A 21,869-nucleotide genomic window follows, 5' to 3' on the forward strand; every position below is an offset into this window, starting at 1 on the left:
ACGTCAAACATCATGAGCTTCAACATCATGATTCTCTGTTACTATGGGAACGCATCCTTGCCATAGGTGGAGACACGTTACGCTTTTAAATATTCAGATTCCACAAATTCTCAATCCGTGCGGTCGAAATATAAGACAGTTGAAGAGTTGCGAAACTGAAAAGAATACGGAAGACTTTACACAAAAGGGCTATACACAAAGATGGACCGAATAATAAACTGTAGTTGCTTAAATCAGAGGTATCGAACTTCCTTGACCGATGTGTGCGATGGATGATTTGAAATAAAGGTAAAAAACGAGATCTCCAAATTTTATAATGGCCTATTATCAAGAGATTCATGAACAGATAAGTCCCATGTTGAAAAACCGTTCGCTTAAATGATTGATTCTGAACACTATTGCCTATTGTGTGTATCAAGTATGATTAATTCGGTCACCCGCTGATATACAATTTTTAGAGGCATTTTTTCTTTGTTTTCAACCCTATTTTTCATAACCTTATAATTACACAAATATAGGAGACTGGTAGCGTGTTATGTATTAGACCATGCAGCCCAATTTTCAAATTTCAAGATTGTTAATTAGAGACTTTATGAAACTGCTTACCAATAGGGCTACTCGAAGAAATTGGTAAAACAAAACAAAAAGCAATGAAACTTTGTGGAACTGAGTTGCATATTGATACTCAAGTGGATGAAAAGGAATCATACAAAATTAATATCAGACCATCTGCAAACGAACAATCATCATGTTATAAATCACGTTTCTGTAACTGCTTACTGTAGCATTACTATATAAAAACTAGTTTGATAAAATGTGGTCACTGACAGATTTGTCAATCTTGTCACACTTTTAGAGGATTCATGGATCATTTTGATTTCTTAGAGGACTTCCTCCATAACTTCATGTCGAGACAATATCACAAACATTCGTATCATGTAAATTAATAGGGCAATACCGCTCTGATATTTTAAACCGAAAAAAAAATAACAGAGCCTTTATGCGGAGACTACATGGATTAAAATGCTGCAAGCGAAATATGTACGACCCTTTCAAAGAGAAGTCGACTACAATAACGCAGATACTGGAAATGACCTATTTCTTTCTTTCTATTCCCCTCCTCTTTTTTTTTTATCCCCCTTTCTTATGGCTGTATCCAGTCATGTTAGATAGGAATATTGCTGTTTTGAAAGAAGAGAGAGGGAATGAGATACTATAGGAAATAATAGATCTCTGTTCCTTAGAGGAAGACACAAAAATGTTAGCTTTTTTCAAAGAATAAAGCGTTGTTTTGTGCTTTAAAGACCACCAGATGGTTGTAGATGTATGTTGACAGATGGCGCGTGCCTTCAGTATCATAATAATTATAGGCAAAGCTCTTCCATGCACATGATGAACAGCATATCTAAGTGTGTGCTAAATGGTATCTCCATGACCAGGTGTTTGCCTCAATAAGGGAGGGTAAGAAAAGGCTGTGTCAAAAATTAGCCAGTTCACAGTTCCACTTTAGTTTGCGCTTGAACAAAAATTTGAAAAGTCTGTTATGTTGGTTTTTAAATTCACAGAGATAAGCATTAAATGATTATTTATGAAATCCATTATAGCGTTTGCTACATTCCAAAGTTTGTAGATACAAAGCGATTTAATGGATGCCTGCCGAATAAACGTGTCAACTGGCCAGTGGCGGATCTAGGGAAAACGGCGCCCGGGGCAAGCACGAAAATTGCGCCCCTAATTTCTGAAAAAGTGTTCAACCCCAACCCCATCCCGGTAGGGACTTTAAACAAAGTCCACATGATGCTTTTCAAGCACTTAAAAGGGATCTTTTGAGGGTGATTTAAATGTAATGAATTTTGATAGATTTTGGCGAGCGAGCGCAGCGAGCGAGCCGAAAATTTTTGTATTTCAGCTTACAAAACATGGAATTCTTGTCATGTTTTGCTTACCAAATCTTACAATTCTAATCAAGATATAGTGACGGCCTTATAGATAACGATTTAAAAAAAGTGAGGACTTTAAAAAATACTCTAAATTAGTACGCGCGAGCGAGCTGTAATTTGTATATGTCCTCGTCATCATCACGTATTGTTCTTATCTTTTTTAATATAAATTTTGGCGAGCGAGCCGAAAATTTTTGTATCTCAGCTTACAAAACATGGAATTCTTGTCATTTTTTGCTTACCGAATCTTACAATTCTAATCAAGATATAGTGACGGCCTTATAGATAACGATTTATACCAAAAAAGTGAGGACTTTAAAAAATACTCTAAATTAGTACGCGCGAGTGAGCTGAAATTTGTATATGTCCTCGTCATCATCACGTATTGTTCTTGTCTTTTTTATATAAATTTTGGCGAGCGAGCGCAGCGAGCGAGCCGAAAATTTTTGTATTTCAGCTTACAAAACATGGAATTCTTGTCATTTTTTGCTTATTAAATCTCACAATTATAGTGACGACCTTAATGATAACGATTTATACCAACAAAGTGAGGACCTGAAAAAATACTCTAAATTAGTACGAGCGAATGAGCCGAAATTTGTATATTTCTGCGTCATCATTACGTTTTTTTCTTATCTTTTTTGATTTTTTTTTTTGCGCCCCCCTCCCCCGTATGTTCGAAACTGTTGGCGTCCTCTTTTAATAAAATCGACGATCGCTTCAGAACGAATGAAATTGCGGTCGCTGCTCCGTGTAAAATTTTTCCTGCTAAATATAAAATGACATGAGTGAACACAATAGACATTATCATTTTGTCCGCGTCATCGTCACGTTTTGTTCTTATCTTCTTCTCTTTTTTTATACAAATTTTGGCGAGCGAGCGCAGCGAGCGAGCCGAAAATGTTTGTATTTCAGCTTACAAATCATGAAACTCTTGTCATTTTTTGCTTATTAAGTCTTACAATTCTAATCAAGATATAGTACCGGCCTTATACACGTAGTTAACGATTTATACCAACAAACCGAGGACTTGAAAAAATACTCTAAATTAGTACGAGCGAGTGAGCCTAAATTTGTATATTTCCGCGTCATCATTACGTCTTGTAATTATCTTGTTTGATTCGGGGTTTTTTGCGCCCCCCCCCCCCCCCCGTATGTTCGAAACCGTTGGCGCCTTCTTTTGATCCAATTGGCGATCGCTTCAGAACGAAAGAAATTGCAGCCGCTGCTCCGTGAAACATTTTGCCTGCTAAATATAAAATTACATGTGTGAACACAATAGACACTGTCATTTTGTCATCATCATGTTTTGTTCTTACCTTCTTTTTTGTATAAATTTTGGCGAGCGAGCGCAGCGAGCGAGCCGAAAATTTTTGTATTTCAGCTCACAGAACATGGAATTCTTGTGTGAACACAATAAACATTGTCATTTTTGTCCGCGTCATCATCATGTTTAGTTTTTATCTTGTTTGATTTGGTTTTCTGCCCCCCCCCCCCCCCCCACCATTCTCCCTCCCCCTTCCGGGCGAGTTTTTTTTTTTTTTTTCCTTCTTCTTCTTCTTCTTCTTTTCTTTTTTTCTTCTTCTTCTTCTTCATTTTTTTCCGTTTTTTTTCTTCTTCTTCGTTTTTTTTTTTTCGTTTTTTTGCGCCCCCAAGGAGTGGCGCCCGGGGCACGTGCCCCCCTTGCCCCCCCCCCCCCCCCCCCTAGATACGCCACTGCAACTGGCGGACGTGGTCACTTGGTCTGCAAGCAAGTGCGTTCTTTGTATGAACAGAATTTCAATCAATCGTAACGTTGGGCAAGTTTTTTTTTGCATTATGCCGCCCTAAAGGCGAGCGTGGTTCCCTACCAATTGAGAAATAAAAAGGAAATAAAGAGACATTTGTACCATTGTGCATGTGAGCTGATTGTGAACTGGTTTATTGGTATCGTTGCTAACTTCCGAATTTAGTCCTGTCACTGAGAAATATTAAAACATAATTGTCACCTCTCTTGTCTCTTTTGTGTCAAAAATGAATGAAGGAGACGAATATAAAGAATGAAATATGACGAATTTCCGTTTACCATATCGCCGATAAGATGAATTATCATTGTTTGATAAGCTATAAATGCTCAAAGGCGATACTGGACATCGGTGTCAGCTGCGAATGAATGTTTGCGAAAGTTACTCAGTTTTGCGATTGATAATTGACTAGTTAAGCTTTGTGATGTCTTATTAAACATCAGGTAATATCCAACATGGTAGCCATAGCAACAGTGTCCCGTAAGAGCGAGAGAGAACTCACTTCTCCAGGTTTCCTGTACCTCCATGATGTCAATAATGTCTCTCTCGAATACTTTTTTTTTTGTGCTTCAGTTCGTTTGGCATGATGTCCGCCATGCAAACTTTGCCTTTTGATGTCTCTTACGCTCTGATGCGAAAAAAAAAAAAATTAAATAATGCTTGAATTGTGCAGGGAAGTGGGATTGAGTGATTCAAAAGAGAGAGCCTCATACATAAATGATGCTAAATTGCTTGGAATGAATTTTCCCACCTTTATGAATATGGACCAGTCAAAAATTTATAATGATGTTCGTTATAACCATTTAGCCAAAATATGAATAAATGATATAATGAGAAAGATCATCCCACTAATTCGACAAAATTTGATTTTTTGATGTATAGTCACTACTTGTTGTTTTTAAATCAAACGTAGCGTTATGAAATTCAATACTCATGCTCGCCATTGACTGCTCTGTGTGAAAGCCAGATTGTCATGATATGACCGACTGAAAAAAAAAAAAATATGTCGAATCGGCTGGATACAAATCAATGCAAATGGAGAAAAAAAAATGATAATTATTGAAAAACTGTACAGCAGTGAATGCCCCTTACATCGAAAGGCTATTGTGTGGACACCGAATTAAAGATATGTGTCAGGATCATTCTGAGGGCGTCGAATTCACAACCGCAACTTACGGGGCAAAATAGAAATGAGCAGAAGGATCATTTTAATAACACGTTCTGGCGACTCCAGAAGTAGCAATTATTACTGGGGGAGAACCGATAGGTCGGTGTGGTAAGGAGCGTTTGGCGTCACATCGTTCCCTTACCAAAGTAATCTCAACCTCTCTCTCGTCTTTTCTCTTCTATGTTTTCTCTTCCTTACTTTCTCTCTCTCTCTCTCGTCATCTCTTTCCCTTCGTCTCCCTCTCTCTCTCTCTCTCTTCTCCCGCCTTTCCTGCCTAAATTAATGCCACGGGTGAGCGCTGGCGTGATGAACTAGTCGGTCATTAACCTCCCTGCTTCTTCGTGGAAGCTGCCCGATTCGTTCGTTATTGATATAGCGGGGAATCGGAGCTGATGGCAGTGCAGTGCTTTCCAACGTACCCGGATCATAACCCCCTCCTCCCCACCCCCACAGTTTTCCCCCCTCCCTGCCTCCTGCGGGTTCGTCTACATTATATGCTATACTGTGTCCTTATCAGGCCACTGAGCAATTTTGTGTGACGTATTATTGTTTAAATGTTTTATGCAAATTCCAGGAAACATCCATTCACAATGATAATTAATACTCCTGATTCCTTTCTTCACGTCACCCGTCAACGGATCCATAGAGCGTCTTTCTCGGAACGTGATACTGGGGTTAATTACTGGAAAATGTGAAATGTACTTTCATTTCTGCAGGCTAAGTAAAACTGAGAGTAATTAAAAAAAAAAGAAATCAGACAAAAGGGAGGATTGGTTTGAATCCCCCTCCTTCCACACAATATCCGGACTTTCGATTACACAAAGTTAAACCTCACGGATGCTTTTCCTCATAAAATTGTAGTTCCATTTGGTTATTGGGTATCATGAAATATTCCGTTGTGCGTGCAAGAAGAGAGAGAGAGAGAGAGAAAAAAATAATGGTTACATATCGTCGTTGAGGGCGCATATCTCTATTTCGTCTTCGTCCCTGAAGTGGCTAGCGCGAAAACGGGGGATTGTACTAAATAGGTTTACGCAAAGGACCGATACACATGATTATGTACAACTCCTATACTTCACAAAAACAATGGTAAGTGATTTCATTTTACTTCATCTTATTCACCTCATAGACAGGCACAATATCAAAACCATACAAAAAATGTGACAACTCAAGCATTATATTATGTATTATACATTATCATGCACAATAATACTCTTAAAAATGCAGCAGCAGTTTATCGTAAAAAAAAAGAAAGCAAATTTACATGATTGAAAAATAAAAGAAGATATAAGAATATCCCCACTATGATCAAAAGAAGACAATCAATGACCTATAATAACTGAAGGGGCAGATGAACACGTGATGAAAAGGGAGTTAGTATCCTGATCCGGCACCATTTGGGAATGGGTCATGGGGACTGGGATGAGCGGCAAGTCGCATCTTTATCTATTTCTGTAGGGTTTTATTTCGCCTAAACAAAGATTTAGAGAAGAGAGAGAGAGAGGGGGGGGGGGAGACACACAGACAGAGAGAGAGAGAGAGAGAGAGAGAGGGAGAGAGAGAGGGGGGAGGGAGGGGAGAGTCGGCGAGAGAGGATTTATGGAGTCCTTAATTTTATTCTTTAAGATCCAGATTAGACCAAGGGGTTTAGAAATTAATGATAATGAGCGTAATGGTAATGATAAATGCTAGAAATGTTTACTCGTCTCTCTCTCTCTCTCTCTCTCTCCTCCCTATCCCCCTCTCTCTCCAAAGCTGTATACAAAATCATAATAGTTCTACTCCTGCATAGAGGTCACGTGTTTATATAGCTCCTTTGTACACGTGGGCGGTCGGTGGAATGGCAGACGAATGCAACACTACTTCTCCGAGACAAGGCCAAAGACTTGTGATTCGGGTCGACTGGGTTTGTTTGATTGAACCCTGTCTGCCAATCAGGTTATGTTGTCCTTACTTCGACATGAATCAGTGACCCGAGGTAGAAGACGCTAAGAGAGTGCAATCTTCCAAAATGTGTTGCCCTCATGGTTTCATAGTCACCCCCGGTATATTGCATGTTGCATACTAGTAGGCCTACCCTAAAAATTTATTTTCACGATTTAGACCTTTCTAATGACGAGAACGAAGGTATAAGTGTACAAAATATTACCATGAAACACAAGCGCACATACGCACGCACGTACGCACGAACTCACACGCATACATGTCAATGTAAAAATAAGACTTTATACATACAAACATACACGTAGGCCTATAAATACGCAAGTAGGCCGGACATGCATGATGTTTTCATAGGAATGACGATAATATTCATTAATTGTTGTGTTATTGTAAGAGACGAAAGAGAGGGGGTGGGGGAGAAAGAAAGAAGCAATTAAAGATGATGAAAACCGCCCATCCTTTTGCATGGATACTCAAACATAGCAAGGGAATACTAATAGATAAAAATAATACATCAATCGAATCGATACATTTCTGTAATTGCATAATCATAACAGTAAAGGACTGCAAATCCTTTGGGATGACGTCATACAGTTCGTACATACACTAGAGTCTGTCATGAATTGACTGAGGTGTCCGTGTAAGCCCTTGTTTTTTTTTTTATTATTTTAATGTCTGCGTTACCAATCGGATGTGATGACAACTCGGCCATGAATGTTGGACAGATGTCCGCGCATACTGTCCTGTGGCGAAAGAACTTGCAGGACATATTTCGTGTTTCCTTCGCCGTAACTTAGTGTGTTATAACATTTTCCTCTTCCAATGAAAGAAAGAGAAGATATACAGAGTTTATATTAATTGGGCCAACAGAGTAGAGAGCTTCATTTATCTAACCCCATCACAAGAAAAAAAAAATTACTGTCATTGTTTGCCTTATGGCAAGGAGCATGAATGGAGGTGATTAGGGCGTGTAGGTTACTGGATTTTATACGAAACTAATATATTGCACGCGCCATCTTCCGCCTAGCGAGCGTAGTGTATCGAAGGTCACACACGCGCAGTGAAGATTAGTTTTTGCCAACCTAAGCGTGCTAATGTGACCTGGTTACTTAGAGCTGGTTCAACGCCGCCCTACATCCAAATAGCAGACGGCTTTGTACGCCGTTTCTGCGATGTACCCTCTCCGCGGTATACCATACGAACTGCTCGCACTCCGCTCAGTGTACATCTCTCTCCCTCATTCGCTCTACACTCTTCATCCGAGGCGCACGTACACGGAACATAATTGCCAGTGCATGTTCACGCAAGCGTACACCTACCAAGGCTCGGCCTTCCAGCGAAAGCCACAATAGCTTTGCCCACAGTCCACCTAAAGTTCATGGCTCTGAATAGACGTCATTGAAATCCATTCTTCTCTCTGTGTGTGGACTTTGCTGCGTTCAAATATTTCCTCGATATTTCGCATAAACACCCAGAGCGTGCTGAAATAGGGAGAGAAGACACTTACGTGCGAATCAACTAGAATCAGCTGGACTCGAGTTCGAAGGGGGTAGCGATCGCATAGCAAGGTTTCAAGCATTACCTTCCATTTGGGATATCTCAAGACTCAAATCCATTGCCCGATATTCCCTCAAAGTCCAGGAAGGCTTGTCGGTCCAACAATCACCGGTTTTTCATCGATAATTGTCGATCAAAGACCTAAAGTTTGCACACTGTTGGTCTATACACGGTAAGTGGAGAATTAATATGCATTTTATCATCCGCAAATTGTGCACACATCTGTGGACACAAATTGGAGTATCCGTCCCCCTTTTTTACTTTCGAATTTTGCGCACATCCTCCACATGAAAGTTCATGTAGAGCCATAGTATGATCATAAAACCATTTTCAACAGAATGCAATTCAATGTTGAGATGAAAATGGCACATGAATGATAGCACTGTGTCAACAAAAAAGGGGGAAAAGCTTATCATCTAGGAGGCATATTGTGTCGAACTCGAAGTGAAGTCAACCAAAATGTCGAATAACAGATTTGATTCGTGTTTAAAGTATAAAGGTGATCAGTTTTAGGCAATCTTCGTGTCATTTTTATATGAATATACACGATAAAGCAAGTAAGGCTGACACCATTGCCTTCTGTAACCCTGTTTCGGCTTATTATCTGTTCCTTGCTGTGATATGCGATGTATGCAATTTTTTGTCATCAATATTTTGTACTATACAAAGACTTATTACTCCTCCTTCTACTTCTACTATACCACTACTGCTACTACTGCTGCTACTACTAGTACTACTACTACTACTAATTTAAATATGATAATAATACTGTTACTACTTCTACTTCTTCTTCTACTACTACTACTACTACTACTACTACTACTACTACTACTGGTGCTACTACTACTTCTACTACTGCTGCTACTACAATACTACTACTACTACTACTATTCGACTATACCTCCACTACGTACTAACCCTACCTTTTTCCATGTACAAATTTGTATTAACAAACCATTGCTAATGCATTACTGACTCACTGGCGGCTATAGACAACACGGGAGAGGTTTCCTCTTCCATGCAGTATAGACACAGAAAGCCACAAAATGGGAAAGAGAGAAAAAATGTGCATAATTATGACTATGATACAGCAGCTCTACCAAGCGTGTGGACAATATTATTATGCGAATGTTTCTTAGCTTGTGTGACCAAGACATCTTTGCGTCTATATTCCACAACATAAACATTTAGGTCCTCCTTGTCTTTGATATTCTTCTTTCCGACGTAGGGCCTATATAGTTATTCTCACATATATCCATTTTATTTTCTATACTTCATCCATTCTCTGGCTCGTTTCTGCATCCGAAGAAGATGACAGTTTGATTATGCCAATAACTTTCCTCGTATGTTTTTGCCAGCTCTGGAAAAGCGATCGCGTACCAAAAATTTGTTTGAAAACTATCAACTTTGTACATAACCTCCTCGCATTTCTTTGTGGTTGAAAAAAAAGGCAAAACAAAAACAGAACGAAGGTTACTGACTTCAGAGGTCAAGGTTGCTCCTTACTTCGTATGTCCGTCACATTTTTGTTTTGTTTTGCGGAGTCCTGTTTCGTTTTCTTTATTCTGTATTAACTTTCATTATTGGTATTATCATAATATATAGGATAGGAAGGATACCAGCTGGTATATTCAAAGACATTTGATCTATATCTCGCATTGTTTCCATCTTTATACATTTTAGTTTAAGGACTCACTTTTGGCATCATTTGACATTGTAAATGTACCCATTAGATTTATGCTCATAGTCCGGATATAGTGTATTGAGATTAGTAAGGAAATAAATACAGATTCACTTTAAGGGCACTTTGTTTAACACGATTTCCAGTATGAAAAAAAAAAAAAAAATGAGACGCATGCATGGTCTACATGTTACCATGCAACCGGTAATGTGATAATGTGCAAGTTTGGAAGTGTGATTTTTTTTTAGAGTTGAAAATGAAGTTAAATGCCTCACAGCAGTTCAACTCTGTGAATGACGGGATTTGTCAAAATCGGTATATCCCATGGACGATAATATAGTGTTCGAATACATGTAAATCGCTCAGTAAACGGATCATTCTCATGTTGATAATCGATCGTAGATCCCTTGCTCCTGGACACCATAATTTCCCATAATAATTTTGCTGGTGTGGATGTCATGATTTGCTATCAACATAACACATCAGGTAGCAAAATTTGACTATATTTTGAAATGTAGACACGACAATTCTAAACAGTGTTGTACTCATTCGCATCAGTGCTGCCCAATATTTGGAAAGTTATCTGTATAAAATCGGTGATCTTGTCTGTACTGCGTTGAAGATACTGCAGCCAGAATCTGATACACATACAACACGATATGTAACAAGGGGGTTGGAATACCTGATGGTTGTCGATCCATGCAGTGCTACACAAGGTTTCATTAGCTGGACACTCATTTCGTCCCTTTCTTCGGAGATCTACTGCAAGGCGCCACTCGTGCGTTAGATACCGTTTGGAAGGGTGTAAACTTTTCCTGAGTCACACACAAGTCTTTGATTTCAGCCGCTTTGGACCATGGGTACTACCATAATACATCTCGCTGTATAAAACAAGCACGTCATGTGGCATGTACAGATGTAGAAAAAAGAAATGCGTGAAATAATGTTATGTGCATATACTCTTATTTTGAAGCATGATACACTCTCGTGTGATTTTGGACATCTAGCATCAGGTATATATAATGGTCACAGGGGTTCAGCAATTGCATCGGTCAGGAATGGCCAAGATATTGTGAAGTGTAGAAACATGGGAACACATGAAGAGATCATACGTGCAAAATATGAAACACCGAAACAGTGATATGCAGAATGTAGGAGTGGAGAGAGAGAGGGAGAGAGAGGAGAAACACATACAGAGTGTTTGCCAATTTTACCATTCGTGGTCGACCGGATGAGAATATTGTGTGGACGGGGTTTGGCTGGCTGGATTGGTTTTATGGTTCTTCCAGCGTTTTTCTACCCTGCACTTTTCACTAGGTTCAAATTCGCTTCCGCTTTCTCTCAGTTCTATTTAGCAATTATTCATTTTTTTTTCTATTCATTTTATCTTTTGTGAAAACCCACATAATCACCGCCACATCACCCAGCTAACAGCGAGGGGACCCCAACCCAACCGTGTCGGCAATCTACACCTTTGTGTGAAAGAGAGGTTTCCTACCATAGCTGGGATTAGACATTCTCGTGTGGTGGTTTAGGACATTGCATTGATCTTCAATGCATGTCATTTCTTTTTAAAGAGCAAGAAGAATATGTACTTATTTCAATGCTGGTTCCCGGGCAATGATTCTCCCTTAATCGCTAGATCAATCACTAAAAATGGCAATACTGCCTATTCGTCTGAACAATTCCGTCCATGAATTTTGGTGTCTTTCCCATTTCTTCTCCGGTTTTAAGAAGATGGCACTCGCTGTGGCAATGGTATCAAAGAGACTCGAAATTGACAGTTCCATTGCTTAGTGAATGGATGACCGATGATCTCTAGGCTCTTGTGACGCTCAGCTGATGTGGTCGCGCGTCTTCTTGACCGTATTCTAATCAGTTAGAGGTAAATCGGAATTGTGATCGTTCAATATACTATCAAATCACCTGTCATCATCAAAATAATGATGGATGTAGCGTCCTCGGAAATAGAGCTTCGAGGGTTGACGCGTCTGATTGATGAGAGGACCATATGGTTGTGTGTAAAACTGACAGGCAGGAGAGGGAGACTCGCCATTTTGCCGACTCTTGAGTAGTCCACTTTGAGTGTTTTGATCCCGCTTGATTGTTGTCGAATGTTTGCTGAAATATCCGTTCTCTTTTAGCCTCCAGTAGTACGAGACAAGTGTATAATATAACACGGAAAGAATATCAATTTGTTAGTTCATGTTGGATTGACGAAGCACCGTACGTTTTAAATTCAGTGCAAGGATCCTGTTGGTTTTTTCCTGATTTGTATTGTTTACTTTTTTATTTCACGTTATTCATAAAAAGCATAAAATGGCCATGAAGATTGTTTTATCTGATTGTTAATCTAGCCTTGCAGGAAAATGTCTTGGTGTCCTACCCAAGGTCCCATAGACAATATGTCTACCAATCGTTTGTTCATAGTGACTGAAAACTATATTCCGCCCCCCCCCCCCTCCCCAAGAAAAACAGGGAAGTAATTGTCGACGCATAGCAACTGTATAAATTTGCAAAAATTGTACGCCTTGGCAGTCCCATTTTTCTTCCAGAATCTATTAATTTCTTCCCTATTAGTTAGCAGACATCTTGTTCGATGATTGTGGGCGTGTTAATCTCTAAATCAATCAGTAACAAACGCTTAATTGTAGCGAAGATTTCTCAAGTATGACAGATGACCTCATAACAAGAGAAAATGGTGGATATAACCGTTCTGTTCTATCATAATGCTGCTCAAAAAAGCTCGATATATAGTGATAGGCAAACGTATGTCTCTTTATGCACAAACCATATCTGCTTCTATACTTGGAAATAGCTTATGCGTATTGCGTTGTGGCCTAGGTCGCTTTTTTATTGAGCCCAAAATGGAACCGCACTTCTTCCCTGAGAACCGCTTTGCAGGTTGATAATAGACGCGCGTTTGAAGGGAGTGTGCTTGGCGTGTTTTTCATTTTCTACCCCCGAAGTATGCCAGCCTTTTTTGGGGGGATCAATTTTCATAATGACATAAAGTATGGTGTCCTTAAACACACACAACAAAAAGGCCCGGCATATGGTAAGGTTAACGTAATACCAAACAAACACAGTGACAATAATAGGTATTAATGCCTGTGTACTTTGCCGTTTGGAACCGACGAAGTCCTAATCATTTCCCTCACAAAGTTGGTCCCGATACCCCGCGACCACTTTCAAGCTAGTCGCCCACTGCGCAGACTCTGTTCCATATCTATGTTGTACTGTGTATCGCTTTTCGAAAACCGCGACGGCATTCAACGTTTGATCCATCGCGTTATTCCGGCTAAGATTCTGCCCACCGACAAAGACACAAAAACTAGAGCAGAGCAAACAAAAATCAACTGCCTTCGAGCTATCGGACCTTTGTGAAAAAAAAAAATAGATGGAAAATGATATGAAAGTTAAAATTTACTGCCAGTTACAATTCAAAGGGAAGACCGGGGTATCGTAAAGTTTTTAACACTTCCGAAATGAGCACTAGGGCAAGAGCCCAGTGTGTTTACAACAGAAGTACCACTTCACCAAAAGTGAATTTGATTTGCCCATCGGGCAAGCGGTCAAGTGGGTATGCTAACACCGTGAAGATGATGGGGACCTATGGTGACAACAACAACAACAACAACAACAACAACAACAACAAAATGAGACAGAGAGAAAAAATCGTCCTTTTCACATTATACTCTTCACTATCTTGGCGGTAAAATATACTGTTCTGTGTTAGATATTTGTTGGGGAAAAGCATTGCCAGAGACCTTTCCATTGACTTGCACGTCAGTTCAATTCCTAATGTATGCTCGGGCATGACCAGACTTCAACAAGGTTATTTTGACCATCGCACCGATAATAATTGTAGCATCATTTCGGTTGAACACCTGAAGAAGGGAAAAGGTTCCACTATGGCATAACATTGCTGGAATGATGGAAAAACACGTCATCTTGTCACGCGCTTTGTGCAGGAAAAAGTGTTTTTTTTTTTTTTCCGCTCGTTTTTCACCGACACTTCGTGGGTTATTTCGTGATATTAGTGGAGTTTGAGTGTCTCACGAGTCCGTTGACCCAATAAGGCAGTTACTGTCACGTAAGACAGTGCGTGGTAGCCACGGTAACCGGCCATTTAATCTAGTTTTTAATAGCATGCCCGGTTCCTTCTCAAAGCCATAAAGTGAAGGTATCAGAAGTAAAGGGGAAAAAAAAAAAGAAGACCGACAACATTTCAGTGGGCACCGGTAATCTTTTCGATATAGCCATCAAGACACAGAAAGTGATAATTGAACCATTATGCATGTCAGAGACTCAGTATCTCACAAGATGGTGTGTGTTGTATGTTATGAGAGAATTTATAACGCATCATTAAGGTCAGAAGGGAAGAGTAGCTTTCATCTCACCTCCCTGCTTTGTAGAGGTGAATTCGTTACATATGAAGCAAAAAAAAAAAATGGAAAGATTTAGATTTAGATTTAAATCTAAGTTAGATTTGAGGATGACTTGTTAAATGTCTGCTAATATCAGCCACTTCAATGAAATAACAATTCATACCTCGTTATTATTTTTTTCCCTTTGGCCTCTGCAAAGCCAATCCTTATCCTGTTGCAGTTTTGTTTTTGATTACACCAACGGAAACCTCTTTGAAGGTTGCATCACACGAGTCGATGTTTTCAGAGAATGACATTCATGTCGTCAGCAGTGTCAACTTTTGGCTGACTGTATTCTACTTCATCAAAACTGTGTTTGCAAGAGTTGCTTTCTCATCCTGCCGTTCTAAGTTTCAAGAAAAGATAAAGATGTTGTAATACTCGGTATAGTGTTCATAGCAGATGTCCAGTAGTTCTTGTGAAGTGTTGTGAATGAGAGATAGAATACATATTGATGATTATTTTTTGGAGTGACTTGCCATGGGTTGCCAAGGATGGGTTTTGCCCTTCATCCTTGAAGCGCCATGCCACGCCCTCCAGCCGACCGCCTTGACATGTTGCTATGGTGATGATTGGTATGGACACCTCGTGGCGCAATAGATGAGTCTTGATTGAAAACTCGATGAGAATACCATGTAGCACCCGTCCTCCAACGACACTTCGCGTTGGATATCAGGAATACTAAGATGGGATCAAAGACAGGCATGCATGCTGCACCGTTGCATTCCACTTACTGAGAAAGCAATAATTGCTCTATTGACCTAAAGCACTTACGTGGTGTCGTATCAATAATATCCGCGATTAGGTTATAGACAAATTGATGATGAGTTCCGGGACTGTACATTTTATCTACAGCTGTAAATGTGGAGAAAACTTGGGCAAGTCTTCATTTTCGCGTCGGTCACGCACGGAAATAATTATGTTGGTTTTTGCACTGGCATTTTGTTTTTCTCTTATGTCGTGTATCTCATCAATATCAAGCTTAGCAAAATTCTTTGCAGTTCAATGTCATAATCAAGATCACTGACAATAGCTAGAGCAACAAAACGCATTAAATTTTGCCTAGTCAAACCTACATGGATTCTTATCCACATGTGTTCGTGTACAGGCATTTTTAGATGGTAGCGGGAATCGGCAATCACAGCTCTCTGCGTTTTAGGGTCTGAATTGTGGCGTCTAGTCTCCTTTTCCAATTTGATTGATAAAAGTGACACAAGCGCTGTACTTTCGGACGAGAGCCAGTGTATACCAGCCTATTCAAGGAGCGAAGGGGAACGTACTTTACTGAGCGACGGGTGCTGGCTCGCCGCACGCGCACACATTAGCTGCGGATTAAAGGCTGAATGCTGGGGCCCAGACTAACCCAGTACGAACTGCTCTCTCTCTCTCTCTCTCCCTTTCCCTCTCCCGAGCTAAGGTGTTCTCAACCTACATTCACCTTGGAAATGGGACTTGCTCTACTTCATTCAGACAGAACTCTATTTACACTCATTTATTTCCCCAAAATGCTAAGTTCTCTGTAATTTTCGCCACATGAACAGTATTATTATCATAAAATCAGAAATGTCCAGTAATCTGTTGAGGCTATCTATGGCCGTATATTAGTCAGATAAATAATCATAATCGAAGATTGTAATTAACTTCAAAGAAATGAAGAGGGTAACAACTAAATTGTGATAACCTACCGTTTGTTACTCGATGCGAGATACAGTAAATGGCTGCCTAGAATGCACAGTTTATATTTGAAAAAAAACAGTGTAAATTATAAAAGTAGATGACGCTTTTACAACAGATAGACGATCACATGGAACTACTACGTATAAGATGTCTTTTATTATAGCCGACAGGTTAGAAATGTTTCGTTCGAATTTCATTTTTCCATCGCCCGATGGATCACTATCGAACATCCCCCACAGCTGCGCGTAAGTCCGATTCGGCCTTTAACACGGCGATTAGTTGGACGTACTTTTCTGTCTATTAGCTCAGCGGTGTTAACATATGTACAAAACGGCGTCTCCCTCTCTCTACGAGGCGTAAAAGGTCGACTGGACTTTTTCCACCCATGCTATTTATCAGTGTCCTGCGAGTGGGGTTCCCCAAGCGAGTTTAGGCCCGCTGTGATTGCCCCTGTTTTGGGCTCTTTTTGACGCAAAAGAAGATGAGAGTTCAAAATCGTGTGAAATCAACGTGCCTATCATTAACTACACAGTTCAATGTAATTACAATACCAGGCTAGGTTCTTCATGTTGTAGCCAACGAACACAACAGCAAGAAGAAAACGTAAGGTCAGAGCTGGCTGAGGATCGCTTTAACACCCTGCGATGATGAATGTTGATTGTCATCTTTTTCTAGATGTTTAAAACTTTATTAACAGTTTAACATTTGTGCCCGTTATGTTGCCAAACAACAAGCAGAATTTATGGTAATAACAACTTTCCAAAGAGAAAAGAAACCATTGGTGCAATCTCAAACTACTGACGTCATTCGTGGTCTTTCGGGGAAGTGAGCAGTTGGGTCTGTAAATGAAATGTCTGTAAAAAAGAAATGTCAGTATCAATCATACACGAACTGGCCAACTTCAAAAATCATCGCGTGTACATACACTACTTGTACCATATTTTTATACAACCATTGATGTTATGGTTCACTGTAATAACTTGCTTCAGGTTAAGTACAACAAAGGAAGGAAAATCCCCACTGTACCTTTTGAATTTTCACTCCTTATTAGTTGAAGCTTGAAGTTCTTTTGGGACAGGATAAAGTGTGCCATATCGATGATTTAATCATGGAAATGTGAGCGCATTGTAAAAATCCATGTACATGTAGTTACGTGGTTTTGTTGTTGTATTGTTGTTTATGTTTTCTGAACCCGTCATAACGAAAAGGCATTTGTCCTTTAACTATTTTCCAGACTGAGCAAGAATTCTAAAGTTTCGGCACAGCAAGTGGTGTGAATATAGTCGTCGGAAGAATGATTGTTCTCCCCCACCTCCCCCCCCCCCTCTCTCTCTCTCTCTCTCTCTCTCTCTCTCTTAATAAGAGGAAAAGGTCGTTTGGACTTTCGCCTGCGTGGCGCGCGGCGTGAAAGCTGGAGTGTGGTGAGGTCCCAGCGGTGAATTCCTTCTCAGCCGTTCCCCCCGTGGGTTGGGGACTACCATTTCCGTAGGGGACATTTGCCACACTCTGATCCCCCCCCCCCCCCCCAATCAGGAAAAGCAAAATGCACGTTTTAACATAATCGTACAACGTGTAATTCGGCAGCCTTGTTCTTACTTTTTGCAACTGATCGACAAATTGCCCTGCGTCGACGTAGATATGCACCGATTAATCAGTGTTTTAGACTTAGTAGCAACCATGATATCGATAAAACATAACGGGCATATATTCTCTGGAGAATTCGAACCGAAGATCTTCTGATCACCGGACAGTAGTCGTATTCACTGGATCACCGAGCTTCCGTCCGACAGGCAGTACTGGTCCTGATGCTGATAGCATGCAGCGATCAAACACTGACGTCGATGAAGGGCGATTTTTTAATCAGTTGCGATGAAAACAACGCGACGCAAATATTCATTAATTATTAAATTCACTTTTGTTTGACAAACACAAGTGTACAATTTATTGTTGATGATCAAAGAGGCACGATTACCATTCAGACTCATTCATGTAATACTCTTGGCCAACGACATCATTATTCATACAGCGACATCCCGAACAGCAGCTCGACAATTCGTTATACATGCGCGGACTCGGTTTCATATTTTTTTTTTCTTGTTATCGATTGTTTATGTGCAGTGACGAGGTTTTGTTAATGATAATGGACATACGTATAGTCTCGATACCAATGCGGTACATGATCTGCGTATCATGTTGTCAAATAGTGGCACTGTAGAACGGCATACCTTGACACATGAAATTCCCGGTCGAACTAAGGAGCTTAAAGGTCCTTGGTCAAACAGGAGTCAGTCGGGCACTCCCTGTGACGTAATCATAGTCACGTGACGATGCTTGCGTTACGAACATACCGTCTCGATGGTTGACGGAAATACGAATCAAGCTTGGATTGTTGTTGCTATTTGTCAGGAACTATTTTTGTGACGATGGAAATTCAAGAGGAGACCCTACCTTGTTCACCGCAGCCGAGAACTTTTTGACTTTCGAGTTGTTGAAACCAGCGAGATGACCTCACCTGTTGTAACATACTTGGCTAACACCACCACCATAATGCGAACCCAACAATTCATAGCAAATCTGTAGCATACAGACCAGTTAGTCCTATTTTCTACCACTATGCATCAACTCACTCCATCTCCTTTCTCTCTCCTTTTCTCCCTCTAACTTCTCCTCTATATTCTGCCTATCTATCTATTCCCCATGTCTCTATCACTCTTTCTCTCTTGCACACTACTTTAGGCTATCCTTGTCTTCTTACCCACTCAGTGAACCGTGTGCTTACTTAACAGGTTGACAATGGCTGCTCATGCACATTACTTTAGTGCTGCCTTCAACTTTCATGCATATCTCATAACTCATTGCCATTACACTGTATCAGGGAGGTGACACCTCCCTGACTGTATCCACCAGTAGCTTTCGACTGGCACGAAAATGAGTTTCCATGGGTGTGTGTGTGAGAGAGAGAGTCTTGAACAATACGTTAACAGCTTAATGACTGAGATTTAGAATTGAATTAATTAACCGTGAACCCCCGGCATTGCCAGCGTAGCAACCAGGCAGAGGTCAATGCACTTTGCAAGAGCGGGTTAATTCTACCGTGATTCCACTGAATTGAGTCGAAGAGAGAGAGAGAGAGAGAGAGAGAGATGTGTGTATGAGTGTGTTTGTACAGTGTATATGTGCGTATGTATCCTCCGTGATGAAAAAAAAATATGTAAATACATCATGTATTCATTGGAAAATTTTAGTTACTTCAAGGTGTGGAATAAACAGCAACCACTGAAGTGCTGAACAAGGTTGCTTTGCGGCAAGTACACCAGGGGTGAGAACTATTATTATCGTTATTTCATACTGTCGATACGTTTAATACATTACCTTTTTATAGCTGCTCTGATACGTTGATTTGGTACTGTATAGGTAAATATCTGACCCACGTCAACAGATCACTTTTCATGGATATTCTATTTTTCTAAGTTCTCCTCTCCTCATCTTTTTTTTTTTTTTTTAATCATAGGACTTTCTGGAATAAAGTTTGTTTAACTTCCCGCAATCACATGTAAAGCGAAAATTCAAAATGTGATGAAATTGGTTCAAAAGGAACATATTTTTGTTTTGTTTTGTATCGTTGTTGTTTTTTTTTTGCAACCGAGACGAGACAGTAGGTATCAGCTTTAAACCATCATCCAGTCGGCTTTATTAGAAGTGACAGTTTTCATCACTTAACATATCCAGTGAAATTGGCAAGGACAGTCTCTGTTTGATTTGAGTTATATTGATATCTATCATGCTTCCATGTCAGTCATGTCTCAGAGTGTTCTTGTTTTCGCTGCTTAAGGTGCAATCACACATCGCCGGTTTAGATGGCGGTTCATGGCGGTTCAGCAAATCGCCGTGCTCCGCCAAAGACCGTGTTTACACCGTACACAAACCGTGGTCATCCGTCACCCATCCGCCATGAACCCCGAGAACCGCCGGGAACCGCGGGGAACCGCCAGAAAAATTAAACATGTTTAATTTTTCGTGGCGGTCTAGGCGGTTTGAAATGGACCATGTTCACATCGCCGTTCATCGTGTTAAGAACGGCATCCTCCGTCTTTGCACCGCAAGATCCGTGATAATACCGTGTTAACACCGCCATAATTTTCAAGCGAAAAGAAACAATGAACTTAAAAGAGAATAATGGCTCCGGCGACACTTCGTGGCGGAGCAATAAAAAATGGAGATAAACGCAAAGATGAACCCATAATGCAAGATCGGGCAAATATATTGAATGCTACAGTTTCCTTACTTCTTTAACACTTATACAGTAACAAATAAAGTTTAATGTTCAAAAAGTTGTTAGGTATGTTGAATAGTACATCATTTACATTAAAAGGTAAGTTCAGTCAAAACTTAACAGCTTTTAAGATGGCCAGCAACGTGTTACACACAGAAGACTTATGTAAATATGTTGGGTTCTGCTTTCGTGATTATGTATGCCATTTTTGTAAGACTGCATGTTGATACAGATAATTTATGTTGAAACTTAAGAGAGTAGAGGGAAAAGCAATGTTGAAACTTGAAAAAAAAACACACCATTATTATGTTACATGAACCTGTAAGTAAAGAGGAAACTATACACATAATACTATATATGCTTCATTGATAATGTATAATGTACATAATATGTCTTTTTATTGACTGTTATTAAAGATATTATTATTATATTATCATCATTACCGTTCTTATATAGCGCATAATACCTTTGGCAAGGTCTCTATGCGCTTTAGAGGGGGAACAAAAAGATAAACAGGAAAAGGTAATTTCAGAAACAGTAACATGCTGCATAAATCATCATCTACAATCACTATGTTACTATTTTAACAGTTAAGTATTTAAAAACATTTTTGACTTATTGATGGAACTTGCATGTTCTATCACTTGGGATGCTGTCCACAGTTCTGGGGCGGCATAAACCACGTTTGCCATATTAGTTTGTCGTAATGGATCGAGGGTATCACATAAAGATTCCCCTTACAATTTAGGAACTCTCCTAGGCTCATATTTCACAAGAAGCTGTGAAAGATAAGAAGGAGCAATTTTGTGAAAACATGGATAAACAAGCAACAAGATCTTAAATTCAACACGCGAAATAATTATGTGAAAACTTGATTAAGAAAGAATTAAAAAAAGAGAGATGTTGAAACAAGCAAGTACTTGTACATCACTTGATAAATAAACCTACAAATGATCAGGAAACTTTGGAAACTATTTTGGATTCTGCTTTGATATGTATGTCTTTTTAATGACAGTTAATACGGATATTTTAAAAATTAAAAGAGAAAGAGAAAAGTCACGTTGAAACTTGAAGATAATTGCTTGTTGCATCACTCAAATTGTGTTTATATACCTAATAAAGCAAAACGCTCCTTGTTGAAACCCATTGAGGACAAGTGAAAGGGCTCTGATTGCATCCAACTACATGGGCTTGGTATGGACTCCTCCACCTTCCGGGACGATACGTGTTACTACCGCGTCAATCCGCGTTTGCTCCGTGTTCAAAACGTGTTGAGAACGTAGTCAAAGTGCTTTCCGTCATCATTGGGACACGGTTCACGGCGGTTTGAGAACCGCCATGAACCGCCATCTAAACCGGCGATGTGTGATCGCACCTTTAGGATTCTTGCTATGTGTACGTATTTTAGGATTATGTTC

The 21,869-nt window shown here is 39.9% G+C and overlaps 1 protein-coding gene across 1 annotated transcript in view; it reads left to right on the plus strand.

The window, feature by feature from the left end:
- The first annotated feature begins 8,323 nt into the window (after positions 1–8,323).
- The window catches only part of LOC140239223 (uncharacterized), a 40,399-nt gene continuing 26,853 nt past the window's right edge, over positions 8,324–21,869 (plus strand). Inside the window, exon 1 of the mRNA XM_072319103.1 lies at positions 8,324–8,562. The gene's annotated coding sequence lies outside the window, so the exon portion shown is untranslated. The remainder of the gene's footprint in view (positions 8,563–21,869) is intronic.

The sequence above is a fragment of the Diadema setosum genome, chromosome 15, assembly GCF_964275005.1.
Source record: "Diadema setosum chromosome 15, eeDiaSeto1, whole genome shotgun sequence".
NCBI lineage: Eukaryota > Metazoa > Echinodermata > Echinoidea > Diadematoida > Diadematidae > Diadema > Diadema setosum.